The sequence below is a fragment of the Pangasianodon hypophthalmus genome, chromosome 12, assembly GCF_027358585.1.
Source record: "Pangasianodon hypophthalmus isolate fPanHyp1 chromosome 12, fPanHyp1.pri, whole genome shotgun sequence".
NCBI lineage: Eukaryota > Metazoa > Chordata > Actinopteri > Siluriformes > Pangasiidae > Pangasianodon > Pangasianodon hypophthalmus.
Window position 1 is genome coordinate 12,671,603 of NC_069721.1, and position 23,068 is coordinate 12,694,670.

Sequence of the window (23,068 nt, forward strand, 5' to 3'; positions counted from 1 at the left end):
ACTTTTCCTTTACATAACTTTTCTAATGGTTTTACAGTCACTGCAAGCACGAATGCCATATGTTTTCCTGCTAAAGAACATGATTTTAAAAGTTTGGGGCCTAACTTCTTCCACCCCCAGCAAGATATAGCATCATTTTCTGGTAAGATTGACCAGAGGATTGGGCTAGTAAAACTCAGCAATCTTGTGTGTGGCTAATCTGCAAGGCTAAATAACTTTTAATAGGTTGTCTTTGTGAGATGAAATGATTTTAATTAGGCTAACTTGCAGTAGATGGCTTCATTAATATGTACTTAACTTTATAATCCAAATGTGTGCCAACGTATCACAACATATGCCACATTAAAACTCTACTAAATGCTGTTACATAAATACACTTTTATGAAATTGTAGATTGGCATCAAAAAGCAATTTTACCCTGTAAGTAGTTGCTCTGTAAATACTGATTTTAGCCAGCTGAATAATAAAGAAAATCAGATGTTGTCTACTATGCAGATTTTCAGCAAATGAACATTGTGTTGTCAAGAAAGCTTCAAAATAGATTGTGTAAGATAAATAAGATCTTTCACTGAATTACCACATTTCCAATTAGTGATTGAAATTATAATAATCTAGCGGTTTACCTAGGCTGTGGTGAAAACAAATTCTGCCAACTCACACACTGCAACTTCACTTTGCTTTTTCAGGATTTAAAATAAAATTTCTGTTCTCAGAAGGTCATGAATTGCAGATGTAGCATTAACTTTACCCTTTCATAAAATTCACCTTTAAAACATTTCAGCAGCTGCGACCTGTGATCTGTGCTGACATCCCAGCACTTTGACGTTCAAGAAGGTGAGAGTGTGTGAGGCTGATGAGCTTTCTTCCTCTGTGAATCACATTCATGGTGGTGAAGGAACTGTAGAAGAGTGAGTGTGGAAAGCATATCCCTCATGACTCATTCCTCTCTAACACACATACAAGTTTTAACACGAAAGTTGTTCATTCCTTGCTGAAGTGTGGTAGTTCCCCAGAGATGTATTCTTAACTATAGGAGTCCACATACAGTGTATAATTCTTCTTTCTATCTAAAATTCCTGAATGTGCTGTACACAATCAGTTGTCTCTCTATCTTACCCAGAATGACCTCCAAGATCCTAACCTAGCCTGGCTTCAAAGCGGCACACTCCAGAAAAACTTCCCTTGTAGCCATTACTGGGAATCTTCATGCTGCTAGATCAGACAAACTATCTATAGTCCTCATCCTCCTTGACCTTTCAGCAACTTTCAACACTGTCAATCACAAGACTTTCCTGTCCATCCTCACAAGTCTTGGAATTAGTGGCAAAGCATGGTTTGCTTCTTACCTGGAGGGACAGTCATATCAGGTGACATGCAGGGGATCTGCTCCATGCAGACTTTCCACAAGTGTCCCAAAAGGCTCAGTGCCTAGTCCTCTTCAGTTCTTCTCCTATACTGGGTCTCTCAGTGAAGTAATATCCTCACATATTTTTTCATACCACTGCTATGCTGATGACACCCAACTCATCCTTTTCTTTCCTCCTTCAGACACTTGTGTTTCTGCACTGCTCTTCCTTCTGGCAGACATCTCATCATGGATGGCAGTCTACCAACTGAAATTAAGACCCAGCAAGATTGAGCTGCTGTAGATCCCTGGAGATGCATCCACATACCAAGATCTTGTGATCTCCCTGGAGAACCCTCGGATCACATCATCTAGCAACCCATGCAACAGTGACTTGGTCATGCATGTTTATCCTTCAACATCAGGGGGATCTGGTCATTTTTATACACAGAGGCCACTCAAGTGATTGTTTAGTTCCTTGTCATCTTGAGATTGGACTACTGCAACTCACTCCAGGCAGATCTTCCTCTGCATGCCATCTGACCCTTGCAACTTAACAAGAATGCAGTTACATGACTTGTCTTCAGTCTTCCCAAGTTCTTCCCCTCACCTAAATGCTGCATTCGCTCCACTGGCTTAGTGCTTGCATCAAATGTAAAACATTGATGCTTGCATACAAAGCCAAAAATGGACCAGCACCCACCTACCTAAGACACATATCACAGCTTGTTCCATTTGAGCTTCTAGCATGGCTTGATTTAACCCACCATTCCTCAAGGTACAATCAAGACATGCATCAAGACTCTTCTCTGCATTGGCTTCCAGGTGATGGAATTGCTTCTCCTGGCTGTCTGAACACCTGAGTCACTATCTGTTTTGCTGTACTAACTTCTCTCTAACAGGGTACAGTTTGATGGAATTCGTATTGAACTAGCACAAGGTCATGTTTCTGATGGAGACTACAAACCATCTTTGTAAGTCTCACTGGATAAGGGTGTTTGCTAAATGCTGTAAATGTAACTGTACCCTTTCATAAAATTCACCTTTAAAAAAATTCTGGTTTAAACACAAAAGCTGTTCACTCATTGCTATAGTGTGGCAGTTCCCCAGAGAAGTATCCTTAACAGTAGGAGTCCACATCATCTTTCTCCATCTTTCTATCTCTCCCTCTCCACATTGAGGTATGGAAGACCTGTGCTTGATGACACCTGCAAGACTGTCCATGGAAAAGCACTTCATGTTTGCCTGCGTTTAACCTGCAGTCTGCAGGGTTCACATTCAGTCAGCTCCATTAATAATTCTGTTGGCAAACATCCATCTATGTTAAGAGGGCTGGTATACTTTAAATGAAATATGAATTCTGAAGAGGTTAAAGAGGTTTTTTTTTATATTCCTATGCCACCCCTCATATTAGCAGTCCTGCAATTAACCATAGTTAAATGACTGTGCAACTTTCCTTAATCATGCAACTTTTCTCCATCAGATCAAATGCAGGACAACAGAACAGCATTAGCCAGCCCCTTGGAAACATTAGATAATGTGAATTGAATCAGAGTGTATCTCAAGGAGCATTACAGTGATATTTCTGAGTGAAAGTGAATCAATACATACTGTCCCAGTTTTACCCCAACTGGCCAAGCTGAGAAATTCTGTGGCTGAACATAAGCATTAGCAGACTGCTTGTATCTTAACCAATCTAAGCACTGCTCTCTGTTTTGGTCAGACATATTATGTCAACAACCAACAACAGTAAAAAAAAAATGGTGTAAATAAGTTGTTATTTCTGTATCAACCTTTGCTCACAGGTCTCTGTAGTATTAGCAGTTGGAGCAGATGCAATCCAAATGGGTGATTGATTATATTTTCTTATTTATTATATGACTAGGCAAAAGAAATCCATGAAAATCTAACGAGGCCCGATGCATGAGAGACATTTACTGCCTGCAGATCTATAAGGTCATTATGGGGTCTTGATTCATCTAGCTTGACTGAGCAAGGTTAGCGCTTTCTAAAACCTTGTATTAAAAAAAAAGATGGGTTGTGTATAACTAGCTATGAGTTCAACAAATTGTTTCAGTCCCTACAATAGCATTTACTGTCAGTACCTAGGATTGTGTTTTTCGACAAAAGAATACATAGAATAATGAACATAGAAGAATTCTGCATAATTTCTCATGGGTTAAATACATAAGAAGCACATACTATAATCCATATAATAGGTCATATAATGGTAACACCTTACAATACTGTTCAACAACTCATAGGTAACTAAGCAGGAACAAATGAGTAGTTCTTTGTTAACACCTATCTTATTCCTATAAATTCTAAATCTACTAGTTAATTACTCAGTAAGTATGTTAGTAGGAGTTCACTATTAACTATGCAGTAATTAAGTAATTGAGTCTTAAGCATTAATTACAGAGTCTGACATTTTTCCTGCAGAACTACTAGTTAAATATGGCTCTTTTATAATAACTACTGATTAATTACTGATCACACTGACATTAATTCCCAATAGCAAAGCCTTACCTTCCTCCTGGAGATATGCTACCTAATATACCTCAAACTATTCCAACACCTCAGTATCTAACATATACATATTTATGAGTTTTAGGTCTCCTCAGAGGAGAACATGTTGTTTTTATTCAGCGAGTCAATGTCTAAAGAGAGAAATGGACAACAATAACCTACAAAAGTATAAGGCTGTAATGTAGCAATGAGCAACAAATTCTCCATTAACAAAATATCAAATTTGTTTATAAAACAACACAGTAACTCTTCAGTCACTACCACTGTGTTTCCATGTGTTTATGTTCATTTTTCTTTATGTACCTACAGTAATGTTTTAGCATGGTTTCCATTTCTTAGTCTAATCAAATCTGTGTAAAGCCCAGTGATGTCCAACGTGTTTTATGCATGTTATTTTATAACTTCATCTTTAATAGCGACTCTCACTACATAGTGTATGCTTTAATGACATTGTAGAACCTACATAGGGCACTGTGTGGTCAATAGGATATCTAAGACTCAACCACAGAAAAAGAGTGACTCTACTAAGTGCCTGATCAAAATGCATAGCTATATATATTGTAATAGGAGCCTTGGATGTGTATGTATATATCAATATATATCAGTAGAAGGACTGAATATCGTATCAGTAGAAGGACTGAATATCGTATTCATATATATATGAATATAATATATATATATATATATATATATATATATATATATATATATATATATATATATATATAATATATATCAATTTTATAATCAAATATAGGCCACATAGTGCCCTGCGTATGTTCGACAAAGCCATTAAACCATACCCAGTGTAGTCAGAGCCACTAGTAAAGAGGAAGTTATTTGCGATTCTGCATGAAAAAAAAAAAAAACATGTTGGAGATCACAGGGCTTTACCAAGATTGGAGTAGGTTATGAAAATGGTAACCAGGCTAAAATATTACTGTAGGTACATAAAGAGATAATTATATAAATCTAAATGATAAAAAATTATGATATTGCCTTTATTCTTTGTTTGAAAAAGCCATAGTTTTTTTTTTACCTTCATTGTTTTACATAATACAAGCAAACTTTGTGCAAATGTGCAAATTAATAATAATAATAATAATAATAATAATGTTGCTTTAAGTAGAGTTAAATTAATTTGTTACCCCTGGTTTGTACCATAACAGCTCTAAGTTGTATGAATCACTTAAGAATGTTGTTTGCAAGTATTTTAACTATATGAATATGAGTTTAAACAGTAAATTGAAAGTCATTAGCAATAACTGAAGTGTTACTTTGTTGTCCTTCAGTAGTTAATGATTATTTGTAGTTAATTAAGCTCTGGAACAGTATTGTAAAGTGAAACAGATGGAGACTCATTAGTAATTAGTGAAGTGTTACTGTATAGTTCTTCAGTAGTTAATGATTATTTGAAACTGTGTTACACATCGTAATTCATTAGTAATTTTTTGTTATTTAAAAGAAAATTATTTACAAAAAAATTTGAAAGTATCCTAATGTAGAATATTTGTTACTCATTGCTACATTACAGCCTTGTAAATTTTGTTGTCCATTTCTCTCTTTAAACCTGGCTAAAGAAAAACAACGCACCAACCCTGTGCTCCTCGGAGGAGACCTAAAACTCATAAATATGTACATGTTAGATACTGAGGTGTTGGAATAGGTTGAGGTATATTAGGTAATAGATCTCCAAGAAGAAGTTAAGGCTTTGCTATTGGGAATTAATGTCGGTGTGATCAGTAATTAATCAGTAGTTATTATAAAAGAGCCATAGTTAACTTGTAATTCTGCAGGAGAAATGCAAGACTCACTAATTACTGCTTAAGATACAGTTAATTACTCCATAGTTAATAGTGAATTCCTACTAACATAATTATTGAGTAATTAACTAGTAGTGCTTTAATATTAGTAGTTTATTTAATATTGTACTGTGTATTTAGTATTGTACAGTGTTACTCATATAAAAACTGTGACTGCATACAAGGAATGCCCTGGGTATGGTGGTGGATCAATAATGCTTTGGGGTTGTTTTGCGGCCAATGGTCTAGGAGCACAAGATTAAGGGGACATTATTTTTAAATCAGTGTTTTGCAGGAAAAAAACTGTACTACTCAAGAAATGTTTTTGTGTGTGTAAAAAATTGTGCTTAAATAAAGCATCACTAATTGCATGTGGAATTATTCAACTTTTCTTTATTGTCATGAAGGGAGCCATGTGCTCAAATGTCTAAATTCAAAAAACATGTCCTATCAGTCAAATGAAACAGGAAAAATATGAATATGTAATATCTTCTGCTATACAGTACAGTACTACCTAAGTACCTAAGAGTTCTATATACAAATAGTATGGTATATTGTATCGGGATCTGGTTTGAAGTGACAGGTCATCCAAAAAAAATAATAAAATAGGAAAATGAAATCCCCAGCAGGGAACTTCAAAATAGTATGCATTAAGAGAAAAATTTCTGACAGAACTGACTGAGAGAAATTAACAAGTAAAACAACATTTCAAAACACACAGTGTCAGCTGTCTGAATTGTGCCATTTAATCCCCCATGTCCTGGCATCTTTGAGTTTCGTGACAATTATACAATTTTATCTCTAAAGCCCTCCAACCTAAAGCCTATAATTGTGTCTGGTTTTGAATTTTGACTGTGTCGTTATGAAATCAAGGGTAACCCAGCGTTAAGATAATGTGTACTCCTTCTGTGGGATAGAGAGAATGAATTAGCACATTTGCTCCCCATGCTCTCTGGTCCAGGCCACTCCAGAATGGAAATGAGCCATGAATGATGTGATTTGTTGGATGATCCCTGACACCTTCCATGCACCAGTCCACTGCAGCATATAGCCGTTCTACAATCAGCCTGCTCAAAGCACCCATTATGCTCCCACATTAGCAGTGCACAATAGTAGGTATTATCACTCATAGGAACAAATGACTTTGTAAGGTTTGCTATGGTTGCACTTTTGGTCTGCTTAGTTGTATTACTAGCAATGAAGGTAGATGTGACTAATGTGGCAGATGCTGAAATCACATGTGTATGAGAGAGGCACATATCTCTCATACACAAATGCATGTGTATGAGAAAGGCACAGAGAGCAATAGTGCATTATGCTGCACAGCTGTGCCTGGATTACAAATGCCTGCATATTAGTGGTCTATATCAAATGGCCCTTTCAGCTCCTGCCCCAGAATCCAACCCACGAGTTTAAGCTCTCATCACTACATTGGCTGGAATGGGCTCATAACAACTGCAGGCACCTGTTATAATAATAGCATACTGATTATCATTACCACCTCCCCCACCACGGCAGCCATAACATCAAAGATGACTTCTAATCCAGCTATAGCACCATATGATAATTATTTCCAGTAGTTTACTGGCTTTTTTGCTTAAATGAGACAGTACACCGACATTATTAAGGATATCTCTATTCAGGGCTGCTGCATTGCAGCCAATTTTTGCTGCCAGTCATTACTTTTGCTTAGGTTGGCATATCTTTTTTGTTGAGAAAACATTTTAACGATTAGTAACCCTCATACAATCGGAAGGGAATGTAGGTCTAAATCAAGAAAAAAAGCTCGCCATGTTTGTTGCTAATAAGCAAACATAATAACCAAGAGACCCGCAGAGACCCAGATATTTGATTTAATTGCCTATATAATTAAAACCAAAACAAAAATAATTTAAATATACTTTAACCCCTTAAACTCCTAGCAGCCATCAGCAGGTCCAGATTTACTGTATATTCCTTACTCTCATTATTACATATCTTTGAATGAAGTTTCATTGTATTTTCTGAATAATTAGTAAATACAAGTAAATAGTAAATAGTGGTTACTAAATACCTGAATAATATCTGAATAATAAGCCATGAGATTTTTTTTTTTCCATAAGTACATTGTTAACACTATAACACTATAACATTATAGCTATCTTGGATTGTTAAAGCCACCCCCAAGAGAGGGAGTAACCTATTACTGGTCTTCTTAGACTATAATGGCCTATTATTTAGAGGACACAAAATATGGAAGTTATGAAGGATTATTTAGTTACAATGAGATATCCCACTGTAATTGTGCTCATTGACATGTTTACATATCCTGTAAGCATGCCATGAATGTGAATGTACGAAATTATTGTCATTTGTCAAATCTACAATATATGCTAGTTGTATTTATATTATCATCTGTTTGATCTTACTTCCTTCACTTTCATATTTTTTTCTGAGATAAAATTAGATAAGAAATGGCTCTGGTCATGTGACCATTTATACAACCTACATGAAAATGTTCTTATGAAATCAAGACAACAACTTTAAAGCTTTACAAATGTGACTGCTGACATCAAATGGGTTAATTCAAACCCAGCAACTGCATTCACTTAAATCTCACCACTGAAATTGGCTTCATTTTTTTTCATTTACTCTGAATAATTGGAATATTATTTCCCCTGACAAAGAGTGTCTCAGATTCTGAGCAGAGAGTGGTTTTTTTTTGTTCAGTTCCTGAAATGGTGCTTTTAAGTTGTTACTTTAAGAGTGAGGCCTTACCTAAGCAATCAGCCTGTGTACAACAAGCTGCTAAGCTGTTTGTGAAAGCTGTCACTGCATCCCTTTCCCACAGAACTGAACTGTTACTCAGCTTAAAGCGCTAGGCATTTTATTCGAACCACTGTCTGGCATCTTGACTCTGGCACCATGAAGAAGCAGCGGGAATCTCAAAGGGCTCTATTTTTGTGATCATAGCTCAAAAACAAGATATGAGCTAGAAACATTGTATATTTTTAGAATTTTTATGATCATCGGCACAGGTGCTAATGTGCAAAGTGATGCAAAGTGATGTTAATGTAAAAATGGGGTTGAGTTTGGTTAATGTGTGGTCGATTTCCAATCAAATCAGCTCCTGTCTTTCCCTTTAAGAGCCACTTGGTTATGTTTCCATAATCACATATGATTTACATCATATGTGAGTGTAGCAATAGCCAGCTGACTGACAGGACTTACAGCTAAATTTTTCTGTTATCTGTTTCACTAGATTTTACATTTATATGTTAGTGTTAGTGTCAGGTATGTAGAGATTCAGACACAAGTGTAGACATTTTATTTTGAATGCCAACAGTGCAAAATCCACAGCAATCATTTAAATACATGCAAAGGGTTAAATATACAGATATTGTGTGAATAAAGAGACTTAAAGGCATTAAACAGAAAATGTGTAGGCGGTAAATGAGGAATATATAATTAATGACTCCCTAAGCATTGTTTCCAGCTATAACACTATAAAATACAAAATTCAGTCTGTACTCTGCACTTTATGCTTGCAATTAAAAGACTACATTTTAATTGCAAAATTCTCACTGTGTTCTCAAAGGTATTGAATGCTCATTGGTCACTACATACTAATTATATCTGATTGTATTACAAGCAAACACATGTTTAATAGGTTAAATATATATTTATTGAAAAACATGATCTCTGCCACATCTGTTTCACAAATCGCTACATGTCCAGAGAGAATCAAAGTCTTTTAAAGAGCTTTATCGAGATAATCTGCTTCACACCAGCTACACCACAGAGAAGAACAATTTCACACTACTATCATTTTATATAGTACGTAGGCATATGTACAGTTAGTGGATATTTTGGTTATGTTGAGGTCTTCTGAGAGTAATAAGCATAATTTTTGTAACTAAAATGGGTATGAAAATCTGACTCTGATGACAGTCACACACCCTTTTATACTCCTCCACCCACATCAGAGCATCACATTAATTATAGTCACAAAAATAGTAACGGTGCATAAATGCAAAAAAATGGCTTGCACTTAACTAAAATAGAAAAATGCTTGAGTTAACCAGTAAATTACACATTCAGTGGCAATTGTTTGTGTTGTGGAGGGTAGCTAGCCCTTTAAGTCCCCTGCTGACTTGCTTCTGCAGCAGAAACAGCAGCATGAGCTTTCACCTGTCACTAGGGCTTTAGGTAGGTGGCTGACAACAGCATGGTAATGCGTCACTATTCAGCACTGCCACAACTTCTTTAAACACACACGTACACACACACATGTGCCGATAGAATAAAGACCCCAGACATTATTCCAAATGTTTAGTGATTTATAAGAAAGGCAACACCAACATGGCCCTCCCTTTTCTGCTCTCTGAACAATGGGGCCATCTATTAATCTGTCCATTAGTGTCTTTCTCTATAGCGCACTAGCATTTACCTCATCTTAACCTTTACCTTCCCCTTTATGTTCCCCTTTAACATCCTACATTCAAGTTTCATTGCCAAGCAACGCAGCATTACAAGAGTTTCATTCAAGTAATCATTGTGTGACAAAAGGAACAAGTTGACCCCTGAAGTCACACACTTATTAAAACTAAAATCCTTTGGAGTGTTAAAACATTCATGGACAACCATTAGCTTTAATAGATAGCTCTTGGTTCAGTGCATCCTAGAGGTTTTGAAAAGAGGAACCAACCTGAAAATGCAGTTGCACATCAGGCATCATCTCCAATCTAAAAAAAAAAAATCTGCAAGGGATTAAAGTCCTGAAGTCTGTGCCCCAGTGATTGACTGTTTAGGTAGTCTAATGATACAATGATATTCCTTAGGGAGGCATTTTCTTGGCCTTTACTTCTACTGTCAATCAAGTGTGCACCAAAGCACAGTAAATCCCAAATATAGCATCGAAGCCTCCATTTAAGCCTCATTAGCAAACACACTGTTGCCAAGATCAAGTGCTGCTCCTACACCTCAGTGGTTAAGCCAAATGATTTACAAAATCTCTTGTAAATCATCAAAATACCTGGTATTCCATGGACAAAATAGTGAAAGTCTTGAAAATCTCCTCTAAACCTTTCTCAAAATTATTGATACCTGCACTTCATCTGTCTATAGAGTCTACAGATTACTCTTACAGAACCACTGAAAAATGTAAAATGTGATCATTGTGTAAAATTCTTTGAAAACCGAGATATTACAGGTTTTTATGTCACTTGCAAATATGTCAGTTTGTTTACTTTAGTTTGCACAGCTTGAATCGTGACCACATTAGCTCCACCCCCACAAGAGAGCAGATTATAGTCTGTATTTAACCCAGTCTTCATGCTGATCACAATTTTCCTTTTTACAATGAAATGAAGTAGATTTTGTTAATGTTGATGAATGTTGATAATATTCTTGTTTTCCTTTTTTTTTTTTTTTTACTGTTCATACATATGCTACAGCCAAATGCATGGTAGCAAAGCATTTCATTTTCTTACATCTAAATCTGGCAGCTGAATGCATTTGGAGGAATGGAAAGGACTCGTCTCTTGGACTCCTCACCATGTAATCCTGTGGATCATTGGGATTTGACAATCAACAACAGAGTGAACACTTGGAAGCCTGACATTTATCTAAAAACATTTTTTTTCCAAAATATTCCATTGATTAGCATTGACTAAATTATTCAGTTGATTAGCACTGATTGATTACCATGTTAATGGTAAAGCTTTCACTGTCTGTGTGTGGTCTGCTTACATTGGTCAGCTTTTTAATGATTTATAAACTATAATTTAACATACCTGGTTCAGTTCATCAAGAATTTAGTTAGTTGTCAAGTATTAATGCAGACATTTTGTCAAACTGTTCTGTTCAATGTTAATAAACTTATTTCTGTACATTACCTCTTACAAAAGACATATTGCAAGTTATTTTCAAAAAGGTTAGTTTTGCTTACAAATCTGTAGCCTGTACTTTACACAGTGTTTATATTTGAGATCACTACTTAAGAAAGTAACTCATTTTTTGAAGTGTTAAAGTGCCACAGCAGATAATGTTGGTGTGTTACAAGTCCAGGGTCCCTGGTTTAATCATGAGCTCAGGTTACTATATGCATGGAGTTTTTACTGTTTTCTTGGGTTAGGTGGTGGTGGATTGGTTATACTAATTTGGCCTTGGACGTGAATGTGTATGTGTCTACACCAGACTGGGTCCTGTCCACAGTGTATCCAATGTGTTGTGCCAAGTGTTTCGGGGATAGGCCCCAGATCCATCATGACCAGGACAAAATGGTTCATGAAGATTTTAATAATGTTCTAACGGAATTAGAAAACTTCCAACCAATTACTCAACAAGTCTTGAAACAGCATAAGTACACATATGAAATCATAATCCTGCCTTCTGTCAATAACATGTATATGCAATAAAAAAATCCCTAAAGCAAAGAATCCCACATGGCATTACATAGGTTTGTACAGCCACACACACACACACACACACACACACACACACACACACATACCCTGTCAGAAAGAATGAGTGAAAGACAAAAAGAGAGGTTGGCATCAATCTTCCTCTCACTCTGATTGAATGGTAGGGTTGTTATCAGAACTGCTCACAGTGGACAGGCTTCTCACTGCAGCTATCACACAGCTCAGGCCCAAAAAATCATCGCCATGGTCTACAGAATAACACCTTAATTTGCTTCAAAAGCAGTACTCTACCACACAAAACAATGTTGCTCTAGCTGACCTCTTTCCTGCTCCCTGTCTTCCTCTCTTCCTGTCATTCTCTAGCACAAACATCCACACAAACTGCTGCTTCCTCTATTCCGTTCCACTCTAATCCTCAGATTTCAGTGTTGGACAGCTCCCTGTCTGCCAAGGCACTTCAGTGTTCCATTGTTTCAGCCCCAGCGTCATTAGACAGCTCTCCTCATATTTACAGCCCTTGGCAAGAAAAAGCTTTTCCTCTTTCCCTGCTCATGCTGACAAGCTTAATGTTTACACACTGTGGTTAGTGAAAGCAGGTCAGAAAAGATGGTGATACTGAAGACTCAGAAATGCATTTTGAATGTGCAATTAACTTAGTCTGTTATTATCGCTATTGTTGGAAGGGTATGATATTGTTTGATATTGTTTGTTACAGGATGCTAAAATTTTTGTAGTAATGCTTCAGGCACTTGCAGGACATTGTGGATATCAAAGCAAATCAACACTGTTTCTCGATTACATTGAGCAGTAATAAAACAATTGGGCTGTTTAGTCATTGCTTTCATTATTTAGATTTCTGAAATTTACCTTTTTTGTATGCTCCCTAAGCTATTAGACATTGTGCCAGAACACGATTCATTACAACAATTCTGCAATTTAGCTGTAGCCAGCAGCTTGCACTGTGGTGGTCTCACAGCCATCACGACTGTGTATGTGTGGTGTGTGGGTGTGTGACACAGAGAGAGAGAGAGGGAGAGAAAGAGAGGGAAAGAAACAGTGTACTACTTTTGTTAAGCAAGATGACTGATAGAAAAGAAAGACACTGAGACCAACATAGAACCAGGTGGAGAAGGAAATAGAGAGACACAATCTGAAGGTGGCTGGGAAACAGAAGGAGGGGCAAGAAGGGAGAGATAAGAGACTGTCCCTGTTAGAAGAGTGAGGAAGTCTTTAGAGAATAAAAGAGACAGTAGAGACACAGGAAGTGAGCGGATCCACTTTACTCAGCACAAAGCCTTAGGGCACTAAATGGAGAGTGACATTTTAAGCAGTATGCATAATGAATAAGGGCTAGCAATGAGAAAAACACTGCTGAGGAATAGCCCCTCTGCTGCCATCTTAGGAACAGCACAAATGTGCACACTGCCAGACTTAAACTGTCTTGAACAGGCAGTGAGCATCCCGACAAATATACAGGGAGATTTAATGTTTGAGGGCAGCTATAGCAGCTATTACATTGATAATGGTGCGGAAATTAACTTAAACTGTGGCATTACTGTGCAATGAAGGTGTGAGTGAAAGCCCAGCACCATCATGAGAGCTACCTACAGCCATGAAGGTCAAAGATATCACACTAGTAAAGCAGTTTTACTTTTTTGAGAGCTGTCAGTCAATGCAGTCTAGATGTTCCTCCAAACCAGCAGGGGGTGACAGAGAGCAGCTGAATAGCTAGGTTGTTCAATTTATCCTCTACAGTTTAGCAGACCACACAACAACAGGCACATGGAAGGGCACTGTCAAGTCTAATCCTCTTAAAGTAGATATACAGGCTGTCAGGCCTGGTGCACATTACCATATATCACAAACTGCACAGTGCAGCCCAGACTTAAGCTTCTGAAATGGATGTGATGAGAGAACAGACAGAAATGAAATGGAAACGTAAACAGATAAATATCCTGTCATGGATTCTATGCCTCAATATGCCAGAGAAGGAAAAAGGGTGCTTGGAGAAAGCTTTGACAGCACAACTATATGTGCAAAACTCTTGGTCACAGGGCAGGTGAAAGAAAGACATAGAAAAAGAGATAGACAGAATGTTGTGACAAGAGAATGAGACATAGTGACAGACTAGGGATGAGTATTGGAAGGGGGTATCTGTATTCCAGTTTGAGCCATGTCATCCTCTCCCTAATCCATCAGAAAGAGACAGAGAGGGCATAGTGGGGAAGGGAGCAAGACAGCAAATAAAAAAGTGAGGCAGAAAGAACTTTAATACATTGTGTATAAAATATTCAAGATCCCTGCTTTAATCTGCTGCCTCTCTGTGGCCACATGGAGGACAGAAAGCTCAAGCTTTACCTGCCTTCTGCCACGAGCACTCCTTTGAGGACAAGGCCTTTTTCATGGCAAGACCATCTTCCATTAACTCGATGATGAAGTGCAAGGGGCACAAGGATGAGCAACGATCTGTTTATTAATCACAGACTGGCACACTGCTGTTTGTCTGATTAATAAACAGGAGACATGCTCCCCTCCCTTGTGGACTGTAAATGCACAGAGGCTGATTAATGGCATCGGTTTGGGATGTGTAATGAGAGCTGACCCCGTGAGCCCAAAGCCCTCACCCACTGTAACAATGCTCACTGGCACAGGCCTGGAGGGGTGCAGTAGCTAATCTAGGCCACCATATCCACAGCTGCCCCATCTGGACAAGCAGACACTACACACACACACACACACACACACACACACAGAGTCACATATACCAGCTGACCAGCTGTTGTGGATGACAGACATAAGGCTAGGCTAGGCTATTTTGCTCGATTTGACCAGGGTCTGGCTTGGAGGAGTAAGTCTAGTCTTATCAGTGTCAGAATTATCAGAATTTTCCTGTGACTGTACAGACAAGGTTATGCTTAGATTTAAGTGGTGTTCAGGTTGCAGCCACCCTAACACCAATTCCATACAGTGCAATGTAACACCAAAAAATAATCATGGCTATATGTTTTCCTACTGCATTGACCACACCTGACATTTCTCATTCATTCATCGTTTAATCTTAAGTAAGTACTGGTGGATCCCTGGTTATCCCGGTAACACGGCGAGCAAGGTAGGAATACACCCTAGACGGGACACCTGTCCATGGCAGGGCATTTCACACACACATTCAAACAAAGGAAATATAATATAGCAAATTTACCTGCCAGCATGTTTTTGGGAGGTCTAACGAAACTGGATTGCCCAGAGGAATGCCACATCGACTCTCTGTTGCACCACAAAGCTGCACGACTCAGCTACTTCTTGCTCATCTACTTCCACCTCCAAAGTTTATATTGGTTGGTGTGTAATCAAATTCATGTGATGAAGTTAGAAATTAGCAAAATGTGTTTGTACTGGTGGGAAAAGGTAGTGGGTTGGCTCGTCAGTGCTTTGTGGTTGCATTCTTCCCTTAACTACTGTATATAAGCAGTGCAGGATAATATAATTAGCTTAGTTTGTCATATATAAATACACTATATGGCCAAAAGCTTGTGGACACCTGACCATCACATTCATATGTGCATTTTGAACATTCAATTCCTGATTTTGTCCCCCCTTTGTTATTATAATAACCTCCACACTTCTGCGAAGGCTTTCCACTAGATTTGAGTGTGGCTGTGGGGATTTTCCAGTTCAGCCACAAGAGCATTAGTGAGGTCAGGCACTGATGTTAGGTGAGGAGGCCTGGAGTTCAGTTGGGGTTCCAATTCATCCCAAAGGTTCAGTGGGGTTGAGGTCAGGGTTCTGTGCAGTCAAATTCTTACACACCAGCCTTGGCAAACCATTGCTTTGTACACCAGAGCATTGTCGTGCTGGAACATGTTTGGGCTAGGCCCTTCATTTGCAGTGAAGGGCCATCCTATACAATTGTATGCTTCTAACTTTGTAGCAACAGTTTGGGGAAGGCTGACATATGGGTGTGATGGTGAGGTGTCCACAAACTTTTGGCCTTATAGTTTATGTTATTATAAACAATAAGACTATGGAAGATCTTAATCTAGTGCCATTCTAGATTCTGATTGCTCTGAAGGTGATGAATTTTATGACAGCATGCCTCCAACAGTAGACAAAGTTAATTTACAGGGACTTGTATGCCAGATGCTCTACATAAACCGATTTAATATGTGAGTAATTATTGTTGTAATGCTTTCTGTGAGGAGATATTTATTTAGCGTTAATAGAAGGAGTCTCCAGTGTCAGCAATTTGTAACAGTCAGAGTAAAAGCTATAACTAATTTTTCCAACTCAGGAAAGTCTTCAGGACATAGGGCTTTGTGCTTCGCAGTTTCTGTGGTTTGCAATGTACTGTATATACTGTACATGATAAGAGTTTACTCAAGAGTTTAAATGACTATAAAACAAGCACCAAAAGCATGTACCTGAAGCCTAAAATGAGTTTTGTCATTTTTCCATTTTCCATTTCATCCATTATTTTGTCATTGGAAGTTTTGATTTAAAAACACACCTTCAATTATTTTTGTTATTCTCCTTTGTTCTTTCACATTTGTGGGAAAAATGCTAAAGGTTTGTATTTCATGTTGGCGAAATCACTCAAGGCATGTATGGAAGAGCTATAACACTACTAACATCATTATAAAAAATGTTTCTGGCTGACATTCATTCAGGATGACCATAGTACAGGTTTTCAGGACCCAGGTTAGTTTGAAGCTGTCTGTAGCAGTGGTGCCCACTGTAGCACTGAGATCCCTTACTTACATGTGCTCACAAAAAGGCACAGCAGGCATCTTGCTGCAACAGAGTATCTATACTTGTATTTTGCTTTCCTTTACTGCTGATAAGACTATCCAGTGTCAGCACACCTGAAAATAAGGCACTATGCATCACATCATGTAGGCCTTGCCCACACACTCACCACTACGACATATTGCATCAAACTGCAGACATCACACACATGCCCACCTGTTTGCACACTCATACCCTGAAGTTATGAATCATCCACATTCTATACATAACTGTTTCATCAATCACACGAAACACGTGTCTCCACTTTCCCCCTCGTGCCTGACCACAGACAGCAGAGTATTACTCTGTTCAGTGGTTTGTTTTTGGGTTTTTTGAGTAACCCACTGCTTGCTTTAAAAATAAACTTCCTTCAGGCATTTCTAGTATTCCCTCCTACTGTGACTTCTAACCGCATAACACAAACTGAGCTGTTCCTACAGAGAAAATCATCCATCGCCATAACCACTGTCACACTGCCTCTTTTGCTCTTTCAGTTCTGAAATGACTGCGAGTCAGATACGCAAAACTCTGACCCTATACCAAATACATCTCTGTCTGCTCAGCTCCCACTTGCTACTTGTAAGACCCAGACATGGCTCTAGGAGAAGAAATAGAGCAAGCCATTTTAATAAAAACGGATCCAGCTCTAAGAACGCAGAGCAGAGACAGGGAAGGGGAAATCCAACCATCTCTCTGTGACCCACAAATCTACCTTTTCAATCTCTACTTAATCTTCATTATTCCACCTAGAATTTCACTCAATCAACTGACTGGCCTGGCTTGCAGGAACAAGGGGGTACACAAAGGACACACCAGCAATCCACCCACCCAGATGGATGAATAAGAGCCAGAAATTGAGAGATGCATGCCCACAGACTCATGAAATCATACAAGGAAGGTAAAGCTGGGAGTGTGGCTGGTCTTGGCATAACTTCATTCTGCGTGCTCAAATATATCTTATTATATCCCAACAGTGGCACAGAGCCTGCTAAGATCAAAAGCTTTCATATCTAGCATTGGAAGGTCTGAGTGCACAGTCTGGCACAGAGTTTTAAGCAGTTTAAGCTCTTCCATCCCTAATGAAGCTGTAGGATGTACCATGTAACACACACGCTCCTGAAAACAGGTACAATATAACCACATTTACATATACAGTACAAATTACAAAGGAATCTCGGGAGTGCTAGGACCCCAAGCCAAGGTCTCCTAGTTAAATTCCAACTGAGAACATCTATGGTGTTTACTGTTTTGCAAAATATATAAGGTGTTCAAGGGGCAGCAAGGTGGAACAGTGGGTAGCACTGCATCCACACAGCTTCAGTATCTCTGGCTCGAGCTTAAGCTCAGGTTACTGTGTGGAGTTTCACATGTTCTCTCTGTAAATGTGGGCTTCCTCTGGGTTCTCTCACCTCCCAAAACATTCCAGTAGGTGGTGGCTACACTAAATTGGCCCTAGATGTGAATAAGTGTGAGAATGTCTGTCTGTCTTGCAGTGGTAGGGTATATTGCCTCATGTCCGGTACCAGGTGGGCTCTAAATCCACCACAACCCTGACTGAAGATGAATGAATGAATGAATGAATGAATGATAAGGGGTGTCAGTATTATATTGGTTTAAGTCAAAAGTAGCCCAGGTTCTCTGCCACAGAGTCAGTTTGTAATGTCACTGTAGCAAGCGACAAGCTCCTACAATGTTGGGTAAATGAGAAAATTGGAGGAAATGAAATGTTAATGGAGAAAAAGCCTACAAGGTGAGGTCGAGTTGTATTTGTGGGTATGCTGAATTATAAAATTGAAATTTTTAAAATCTTTATTACATAAAAATCTGTTGTAACTTCCAACTACAGCATAATTTTAGTCATTTTTCTTATTTGAGGATGCATGTTTGTGTGTGTATGTGTGTGTGAGAGAGAGCGTGAGAGAGATAGTTTTAGAAAAATCAATTTTAAGAGTTTCATTTAGAGGTTAATTTTAAAGTAAAATGCAAAATGTCTTATTTTCTCATGCATTAAGTTTTACTAAGATATACTTTGACTAGAAAACTAATGACAAAAACAGAGACACAGACTAAATAAACCAATGATCAACAGACTGTTATAATTGTGCAGTGCTGGGTACAGCATCTTAGGTATTTATACCAAATATATAGGTAATACTTGCTGATACTTGTAATTAAGCTATAGAATATACAAATAAAACAAATAAGCCTTTTAATTGTTTTAGTTTTATGTTATTTATTGTGTTATTATTGTGTTAGTATGGGCTAAAACCAAACAAATAATACAACAGTATATTTTAAAAATATGTATCTTATTGCTATTGTTATTGTTTTATATATTTCTAACAGAAAGTGGTATTTATCAAGAGACAGTCAGATTGTAAGATGCTTGTAATGCCATGGGTGCCTTCTCAGGTAAATCCACGGCCACCTGCACGGGCTTCTATAACGTGGTGCTCTCGTGCAGGTAATCAGTGTAAACGTTGCAGCACCTGGCCACGCCTCTTCATAAGCCCTCCGACTGCCTCTCTCCGCATGCGGACACAGTTCTGTGCCAGCTAGCAGAATGTCTCGATAATTTAATGGTTCAAGGTTTAGAAAAGTTAATATTGAGGTTTATGTTTAGAAAAGTGAACATTAAGGAAATATTTAGTTCTTTCAAGTTCGGCCAAACGACAGGGCCTTTTGTGTTATTTTCCTGTCACGTTGCTGTGCGCCTATGTTGAGCCATAAGCCCCTTCACAGTACCACATATGCACTACGACCCTCACCGATACTACCCCTGGAGTTAGCTCAGCGACCAGTACCACGGATCAGTGCACACAACCTACCTGCTCCATGCCCTGCTCGAGGCACTTGTATTTTAGGTGGAGCTGTTTGGCAGCCCGTCTCCGCACTTGGTTCCATTCCACGCCATATTGTCCTCTCGGACAAGCGGGCCATGCACGGTGCTATTATACATCCTAGTGCCGAAACCCGTAACAATACTCTTCTACTGTTTTTATCTACTGTTTAGACAAAAAGCTAAACTCAAAACCATTTACCTCTTTACCATTTCATTTAATTAATTACTAAAGATAGACAAATGAAGAAACGAAAGAGGTAGATACTCAAATATAGGTCTAAATTATCGAGGGTCAAAACCTTTATGGCTCAATGTATTAAAATCACACAGCTATGACTTTAGAACAGATAGAACCTTAGAATTCAAAGGTCTGTATATAGAAATATTAAGCTGACACTAAGACACACACAACTGCTCACAGAAAGGCTAACAGAACTACAAAAATCTGCTTTCTGGAATCTTATACTGGCATCTGGCTGTGAGGCAAAGAGGAAAGTGAAAGCAATAACTAAAATTTTCCAGGAAAATATCCTGAAAAGGTTATTAAATGTTGAGTGAAAGTGGAACACCAGAGGGACCATTCACTCTACATAAAAGCCAGTAGAAAACTGGTCCGGATGCCAAAGCATCAACAGATAAATCAGCTATGGTACATAGAACTACAAGCTTCATAGACAAGTGTGGAAAAACAATGGCACCTCTAGTTTTTTTAAACATCAACCACTGTAGATTCCGTAGCTCCTGAGTGGCAGAAGAGAAAAGCATTTGCCATATTGTCAGAAGACTGCATGTTCAAATCACAATGATGACATCTATGACCAGGAGCCAAGAGAGCAAATTTGGACTTGCTTTCTAGGAGGGAGTGTGGTGTTACTCTCTCCCCTGTCAATCACACTACTGCCCAGCATGAGGGGCAGTTTGAAAAGATGTGGTTGGCTAGCTTGACTTGTCTCAGCGGAAGCATGTGATACCTTTCACCCTCCACACTAGGAAGCTGTTGTATGGTAGGGGAGAGCTGGATGATGGGTGGGAATTGTTATTTGACCAGACTGGGGAGAACACCAAAGTAACTAAATAAATATATAGAAACGTGATAATGTGACGTGCCAGTGTAAAACAGAACATAACCACTTCAAATTGATATGCCATTTTTATAGCTATGAACTAATCACTAGTTGTTAAGCATTAAAATCTAACAGTTGTCACTATTCAGTCACATTAGTTGCTTATCTGGACCTTTGTAAGTAAGGAGTTTCCTGTAGCTGGACTCTCAAATTTTTTCAAATTTTACTTGACCGCCCCTGATCTAGACTTATTTCCAGTACACTTCTGGTCTGGTTTTATATCAGTTCCTCTCACTGCGCTTGTGTGTTCTTCTCAGTCTGCCTGTGACAGGTGTTTCATGAGCTGAGTGTTATTGTTCAACATGTACCCATCAATGATTTAATGCCCAACATCAAATGGAAAGAGAGAGATGTTGAGGAGAGTACTCTAGGCAGAAGATTTGATATATAATTCACAAAGTTGCCTCACAGACTGATCCACTGGCATTTTGACTCTCTAAAATACAGAATATAATTGTGGAAATCTTAAATTATAATTCTGTTTTTTGGGGAATTAAAGTGAAAAGAAGGTTTGGCAAAATAGAAAGACATGGAAAGAAAGTGAGACAGCAAGACATAGGGCACTTTTCATCTCCAGGGGAGGTTTTACATCATCTCCCTGCAGAAGTCTTCTTCACCATACCAGGATTACAACAGCGAGCCAAACTTTCCTGGTCCAGACAAAAGTGATGGCCTCTTCCTTACTCTGTACCTCAGGCACACTTACTCTAACTGCGTCTGAGTCACTTAGACACTCACATGCACATATCCCATATGGCACATAGCACAAGACTCCCCAAGGTTGCATTATACATGAACAGTGAGCTATCACACTCTCCTGTTTACATAGCTACAAACACCTACATGACTGCAGCTTATAATACAAGCTTTATGATGCAGATAACCTGGCTACAACTGAAACAATATGACTGCTGCTAAAGTGTATTGTTCTCTTCGTATATTATTTATTAATGAACCCTTTACCCTGACCTTGAACATATATCAAGTGAAGGCCTTCTTACAAAACCACAGACACTGTAACACAAGTTACAGCAGTTTGCTTTAAACAATTTTTTCTTGTCAGTATGGCACATTAATAAGCCCATTCTTAATTTTAACAGTAAAGCAGTTGTCAAAATATTTCAGAGGAATGACTGCAATTCTCACCTGTTTTTATGCAAAATTCAGAATATTTAAATTAGAAATTAAATATTCTTAAAGTCAAGAGCTCAGTTTGAGATCTCGCAAAGTGGCTCACAATTAAAGTTCTTAGCGATTCAGAAATTTGTAGCCACTTGCACAAACATGCACAAAGTGCATGTTAATGCACTTTGTTAGTTAAATTGGCTGATGTCTGTTCATTCAATCATCTTCAGTGACTGCTTTGTCCTGGTCAGGGCAAGTCTATCTCAAGAATACACTGAAGGTGGTATGCCAGTCCACTTCAGGGCACCATACACACACACATTCACACACTCATTCACATCTAGGGGCAATTTAGCATGTTTTTGGAAGATGGGAACAAACTAGAGAATGTTTATGATGAAGAAAATCTTTTGACAAGTTTGGGTTCTGTGAAATAAATCAAGAATACAGGGGTGAAAAATATTTGAGTAATTGTACTTTATAACCAAGTATTATTTTGGATATTTATACTTTATTGAAGTATTATTAAAATTCATACAATACAATACAATCCTTGTACTCTTACTTAATTTCATTTCCAAGAAAAAAAAACATACTCTTCACTCAATACATTTTCATAAAGATTTTCAAGGTACTTGTTATAAATCTCTTCTTTCATCTAGCCAAGAACTATGTTCTATCAACCGAATTGAATAAGCGCAACAAATTTACATAGCATTTACATAGTTAGCCCCAAATGCTATGTATGTGCGCTTGAAAATGGATAAGCCACCAGACTGTAGTTCCAACCTTTAGGATGAGCACCCATGAACCTTACTTCTGTAAAATGTTTCAATATATGCTGGATTAAGCAAAGACTCACATAAAATGACACAACAAATAACAAATTCTAGCTAATGCTAAATCTTGGTTATTTACATGATATTTTACTTCCAGTTATTTCTTGAGCAAACTGCATAGTCGTGCATATTGTGTAATGACCAGCTCATAGGAGAAAAAGCAAATTGTGTTAGTCACCAGCAAACTTACAGAGATTGATCGATACTTTCATGCAAAACCTAGTAGTTGCTTATAACAGTTTTAGATAAGTAATAAAAGTTAGTTTTCACATGAAA

At 38.1% G+C, this 23,068-nt stretch overlaps 1 protein-coding gene and 1 long non-coding RNA gene across 3 annotated transcripts in view; one reads left to right on the forward strand and one right to left on the reverse strand.

Moving 5' to 3' along the window:
- The window catches only part of nrg3b (neuregulin 3b), a 138,107-nt gene that overhangs the window by 106,475 nt on the left and 8,564 nt on the right, over positions 1-23,068 (reverse strand). The window lies entirely within an intron of this gene.
- Positions 1-23,068, forward strand: part of LOC128319540 (uncharacterized) — a 63,992-nt gene that overhangs the window by 34,392 nt on the left and 6,532 nt on the right. The gene's annotated exons all lie outside the window — the stretch shown is intronic.